Consider the following 6,452-nt stretch of genomic DNA (forward strand, 5'->3'; position numbering starts at 1 on the left):
ACCACAGTCTCCACATGGGAATCTTATCAAATTGCAGATCACAACTTGATAAGGTCTGGGCTGAGGCCCCAGATTCTTCACTTCTAAAAGCATCTAGTCGAAGCCAACAGGGCTGGACCACACACCACGGTCTGAGTACAAGGGTCTAAACCTGTAACTACTTGCCCAGAGACAGTCTCTGCTGATTCTAGCAGGTCTGTTCCCCTTTAACTCAAGTCAAGGGTAGGACCTACAGTTAATCTGTGTGAAGAACAATACTGACAGCAACTTTTCTACCCATCACAGATGCTTCCAGCCATATCATTATATGATCTACAAAATAAAAATCAATTAGTTAAAGGAAACAGTAATTGAGACTCAACTTAGTGATCTGAAGGAAACCATATCTCAAGGCTCAAAGGCTTAAGTTGCAGAGAAGTTCTTACACTAAAAATAAAGATATTAAATCTTTCTTGCTCTCTGATTACAGAGAACTTTCGTATTCTCACCAAATTAAGTACATCTATCAAATAAAGAAGCCTACTAATTTTAACTATTTAAGTTATTAATTTAATCCGATGTCAGAGATTCAAAGGACACCTACTGACTATAAAGCACCATATTACATAGTACCTAAGGACAGAAAGGAAGTAAGTGATGGTATCTACACTAGCTCACATGAGGAGAGCAAGACTTGCCACTGGAGTCTAAGAAAAAATATTAGTAGCTCCAATTACATATGAAAATTCTGAATTTACAGATTATTACTATCTAGTTTAACCTAAACTGAAACCCACAAAATGGGCATTGATTTAAACAGATTCTCAAAAAGAAACACCACATTGAACATACACTAATGGTAAGAGAAAATGTGCCCACATTCAACAAGCAGGGCTGACATGTCTACTGGTTCAGAGAGGCATGTATATTCCAGGCAAACCCATTCAGAATCTTTCCCAGTGATTGCCAATGCCACTGGGAGTCATGAAACACTTTTTGTTATTTTATTTTTGCTAGAAACATTAAACAGGAACAAAGAGAATTTACGGTTCTGACAGAATTCTTCCTTTCCAGTTGGATGCAATGTGAGAATGAAGCCAAACATAGATAAGCAGTGATGAGAAATGACAGGGTGGAGAGAGAAAACAGGAAGGGAAGAGACGGAGAGAGAGAGAGGAAACATGTGTGTGTTTTCACAAAATGCTGAGTTTAACATTCTTAAAGCCCTGGTTTTTATTTCTGCAAATTCTCTGAGCTCCTCTACAATCCCTTTCCTTTTGCATTTGAGCTAGCTGGAGTTGGCATATCGATCAGGATAGCCTAGGTTATGACTTTGCAGAGCTTACATCTAGAGAGGCAAACAAACAGTAAACAAAGAAAAAAACAAGATCATTTCAGAAAATATGATGAAATGTCAAAGGACTGACATGACAAAATGGCATGACAAACGACACAATTAAAATGACAAAGGAAGGAAGTTAAACAAGGAGATGAAAGATGGAGTGACGAGAGGGAGTAATATACTCCCCCGCCCATTGAAAGAGGATGGAAAAGAAAGTGATCCATGAATCTTCAGGGCAAAAGTCCAAGAGAGACCCCAAGAGAAGTGACTAACCCCAAATCACCCAGCAAGCTGTGGACAGAGCAGGGACTGGAATTCAATTTCCTGTCTCCCAATGCCAGCCTAGGTCAAGGTCAGTTAAGTTCAAGGGACCTGGAGTCAGAAGACCTAGACTCCACACTCACTACCTGTGTGATTTCAGGCAAGAACAAACATTTGGGTCCTCACTTACTCATCTCTCAACAGAAATGATAGATCATCCACAGAAATCTGAAAATATAATTGCTGAGCAAGCAAGCACTCTGGATATCATATCTTTAAAAAAATGAAGAGCTTTGTTCCATTAAATAACCAAAACATCTCACAACAGAAAATCTGAAGAGTAGGGGAAAAAATTTAGAAATTATCCTTTATCTTGGTCTTTTTCATTCATTTATCCAGTTAACAGTTATTGAACACACGTATCCAGCAGTGTCTTTTTACCACCTTCCATGCAAGGTTGTAGAGGTTACATCATTAGGCAATGTTATATCCTGCTTTATTTTACTTATAACCATTTTCCTAGCTTTTCCATAATGTACTTTCTATGGCTCCATAATATTCCAATGTGTTATTAATTGAGCACATGAGTGAACGAAGGCTCAGTCGCTAAGTCATGTTTGACTCTTAGCGACCTCATGGACTGCAGCCCGCCAGCCTCCTCTGTCCATGGGATTCTCCAGGCAAGAAGACTGAAGTGGGTTGCCATTTCCTCCTCCAGGAACCAAACCCACATCTCTGGCATCTCCTGCAGTGGTAGGTGGATTCTTTACGACTGTGCCATTTATGAGTGGAATTTCACTTAAACTTCTAACTTTCTGAAAATAAAAGGAAATTTTGCTTTTCTTTTTTCTTCTGTAGTGCTCTAATGAATATTTTTTGGCGATTTTTTTTTTTTTCTTTTTGACTGTAGACTTTTCTCCCTTGTTAAGATAGATTTCCAGGTGGTCCAGTAGTTAAGACTCCACTTTTCCACTGCAGGGGCAAGGGTTCAATCCTTGTTGGGGAGCTAAAATCTCTGCATGCAGTGCTGAGCAGCCAAAAACAAAATAAAAATAAACCAAAAGGCAAAGACAGACAGATTTCCAGAAGTGGAATTGTTAAATCAAAGGATAGGAATAATTTTAGCCACTTTGGATCATGGTGTGAAACTGCTTTCTGAAAGGATTGTGCAAATGAAGACGCAGCATGCCCTGTAACACTGCTAAATTTGGAGTTAGCTGGTCCTGGGTTTGAATACCAGCATGAATGCTCTGTGACCTGGAACAAATTATTTTACCTGGCTGAATACATTGCTAATTTATCAATAAACAATAAAAGTAAAATTGTTAGAATTAAAAATAAACAGTTAACAGTTGGTAATAGTTGATTTCAGATATATTAATTATTCAGTTAAGTTAATAAAAACAGTGGGATGGTGGAGGTGAGAGAAGTACTTGGAAGAAGCCTCACAGGTACCAGGTAATACTATTGTTTTTGTTATATTCATTTGGCTTCCCTTGCAGCCCAGCTGGTAAAGAATTGCCTGCAATGTGGAAGACCTGGGTTCAATCCCTGGGTTGGGAAGATCCCCTGGAGAAGGGAAAGGCTACCCACTCCAGTATTCTGCCCTGGAGAATTCCATGGACTGTATAGTCCATGGGGGTCACAAAGAGTTGAAGGCAACTGAGTAACTTTCACTTTCACTTTATCTTCATTTGAGTTACACAAATTAAAGCTGCGCTAAAAACTGGGAGTGGAGACCAGCATTAAACAAAAAGTTACCAGAAATACATATAATTACAAACCAGGATGACTGCATTTTAAAACTAAGTAGGGTTTTAGAAAATCTCCAGAAGCAAGGCAGACTTCAACGGGGACTAGAGCCCTTAGCCTGTGAAGAGGTATAGTTATCAGCACCCGCTTGGGGAAGTTTTTACATGTTCTGGCTGCCTCCCCCCTGACGTGCCTAGAAGCCCTGAGAGAGGCGACAAGGGGGGCCGCATAGGGAACCCTGCTTTGGGGAGCAGCTGCAGCTCTGGACACGCGCACACAGCCCCCGGCAGGCCTGGGCAAGGAGGCACAAGGCGATGTGCAAGGCGATCGCGTGGCCCGACAGCGCCAAGGTGCCTGGGCACGCTGCTGGCGCCGGTGGAGGCGCGCGCACCGGCCCTACCAGGGGTGGGCGCCGGGAGGCTGGGGCGGGCTGCTGCGCTCGTCGCTGTCCACCTGGGCCGGGTGCTGAAGCCGATTGTTCAGGACGCCCGCGCAGCGCGCACCTCCCGCCACTGGGAGTGAACCTCAACGACAGAGAGCTGCTGGCCCAACAGCTAGGCCCCTTTTTCATCCAGGTCTGAGTCTTCCAGGAGCACCTGCTTCCTGGGGAGGAAAGGGCAGCGGTCTGGCTTCTGCCTTCTTCTGGGCACCAAGGTGAGGGAGGAGGGGTCTGGGAAATCCACTGCTCCTTGCCTTACCCTTTCGACTCCCAACACCAGCTGACCACAGGGGTGCAGTGACAGGTGATGGACATGACTGTCTTCTCACCTTGCCTTGTAATGGCAAAGCTAATTATCAAGCCACCTTTTTGACAGGGAGGAAGCAACCCACAAGCTGACTTGGTTTTCTCATCCGTAAAATGCAGATAACATTTGAGGCCATCTAGAAAATGAAATTCATATTCCCACTCAATTGAAGTTGTGTGGTGATTTCATGCGATAGTGCAGGCAGAAGGACACTGCTCAAGTTTGTTGCTCATAGGAGATGCTCAGAAGATGAAAAGCATCACCATCAGCTGCAAACCGAGTTCTGAGACCTGGAGATGGGTGGGCCCTCATCTTTTTAGAGGTAAGTACTCAAAACTCAAATATCAGGTGGCTCTGAGAAAAGAAATTTCCTGAGTATTCAGAGAACAATGAGAAGAAGATTAAAATGACAGGAATTTTTTTCCCAAGGTGTAGATTTAGCCAGAATAAGCAACCAAAATCAGTCCTAGAGATTCTTTTTTAACAGTGAACACTCACTTTTAACATGTGCGGTCTTTTAGCATGATGTTAAAGACAATTTCCATTACTATTGTAATTTTTGAGTTAAATTTCTTCTTATAAGATCTACTTATATTCTTAGGTCCAAACTATATGTTAACTGGACTGATTATGGAAGCAAATGATATGAGTAAATTAACATATGTGGGAATAAAGTCTCCACTCCAGTTCACAGTCTGGAGTGAGGTTGGTGGACTTCCAATGTTACCCTTCAGCACTATCTTCATGGCCTAGGATTAGAGAGAACAGCCTTCCAGTAGATGTGGCGGTGCACCCAGACTCCCTTCTGGGATGCAGGCATGCACCCCAGCTGCTGGGAGTGTTGGCTCCCAGCTGCTCACAGATGAAGCCCTTCTGAGCAACTGCCCTCCACTAAAGGGAGCTGCTTCACTCAGGTTTACACCATGTCCTGGGGCAGCTCATAATGATGAGAGACAAAGACCTGGCCCCTTGCCTCAATTCTGGGCCTTGCTGAAGGGATATCCCAACTTTAGCTCTTTGCACAGGGTCAGTTGAAGCCTCTGTTGTAACTGCATTCAATTTCAACTTCTTCCTCTCCCCTCTTGGTGCTGGTCCTGGAGACATCCCCCTCACCTGCCCCCAACAAAACTGCAGCATGAAAATCTCATTTCTGAATTTATTTCTTGAGAAACCTGACTTCTGACACTCTAAAAGCCTCACTATCCTCATCTGTAAAATGCACATGATAATCACTAAATCATAGGGCTCTTGGAGAATGCAATGAAATAATGCCAGTAGAGTTCCTAGCTTGGAGTCTGACATAGACTGAGTTCCCCTTACCCCGAATCCCCAGAGGGATCTAGAGAATCAGTGCAATCAGGGTCAAAATCCAAGTTGGCTTCTTGGCAGAAGCAAAAAGACACATAGAAATTGACAAGCTGGTTCTAAGATGCATATGGTAATGCCCACAACCAGAACACACAAAACAATCTGGAAAAAGAACACAATTGGAGAACTTACATACCTTGACCTCAAAAGTTACTACAAAGCTGGAGTAATCCAGATAGTGTGATATTGGTATAAGCATGGACATAATATCAGTGGAATAGAATTCAGCAATAAACTTGTATACTTATGGGCAAGTGATTTTTGACTAGAGTGCTAAGATCATTCAATGGGGGAAAATAATCTTTTCAGTAAAGGATGCCAGGACAATTGGATAGTCAACATGCATCAGAATCAATTTGGAACATTTCCTTCCACTGTATAGTAGATTAACTAAAAAAGAGATCCAAAACCTCATTGGAAGAGCTAAAACAATAAAAACCTTAGAAGAAGATATAGGTGCAAATCTTTGTGACTTGGATTAGACAACAGTTCAAGCAACAATGAAAACAACAGATAAATTGACCTTCATCAAAATTAAAACTTCTAATTAAAAAAAAAACTTAAAACTTCTGATTTTTCACAGTCCACTATGAAAAAAATGAAAAGACAACCAACAGAATGGGATAAAATATTTGTAAGCCATGCATCTGATAACAGATTTGTACCTAGACTACACAGAGACCTATTTACAAGTCAACAATAAAAATATCATCCAATTTAAAAATGGGCAAAAGACTACATTCTACTTCAACAACTACTTCTGCACACGAGTCACTTAACTTTCCAGGTTTGAGGGCAAACATTGTGTTCTATTCCTTTCTGCAGCTCCAGCACCTACCAAAGGAGAGGCAAAAGCACTGGCTTCAGCAGGAGACCTATGCTTCCATTATGACTCTGACACTTAACTAGTCCTTTGATACTGAACAAGTCACTTCACTTCTTCAGTCCTCATCTTTCTCATCTATAAAATGGGCCTAGTAATAATACCTACTTCATGGAACTTT

The sequence above is a fragment of the Dama dama genome, chromosome 4 (assembly GCF_033118175.1).
Source record: "Dama dama isolate Ldn47 chromosome 4, ASM3311817v1, whole genome shotgun sequence".
NCBI classification, from domain to species: domain Eukaryota; kingdom Metazoa; phylum Chordata; class Mammalia; order Artiodactyla; family Cervidae; genus Dama; species Dama dama.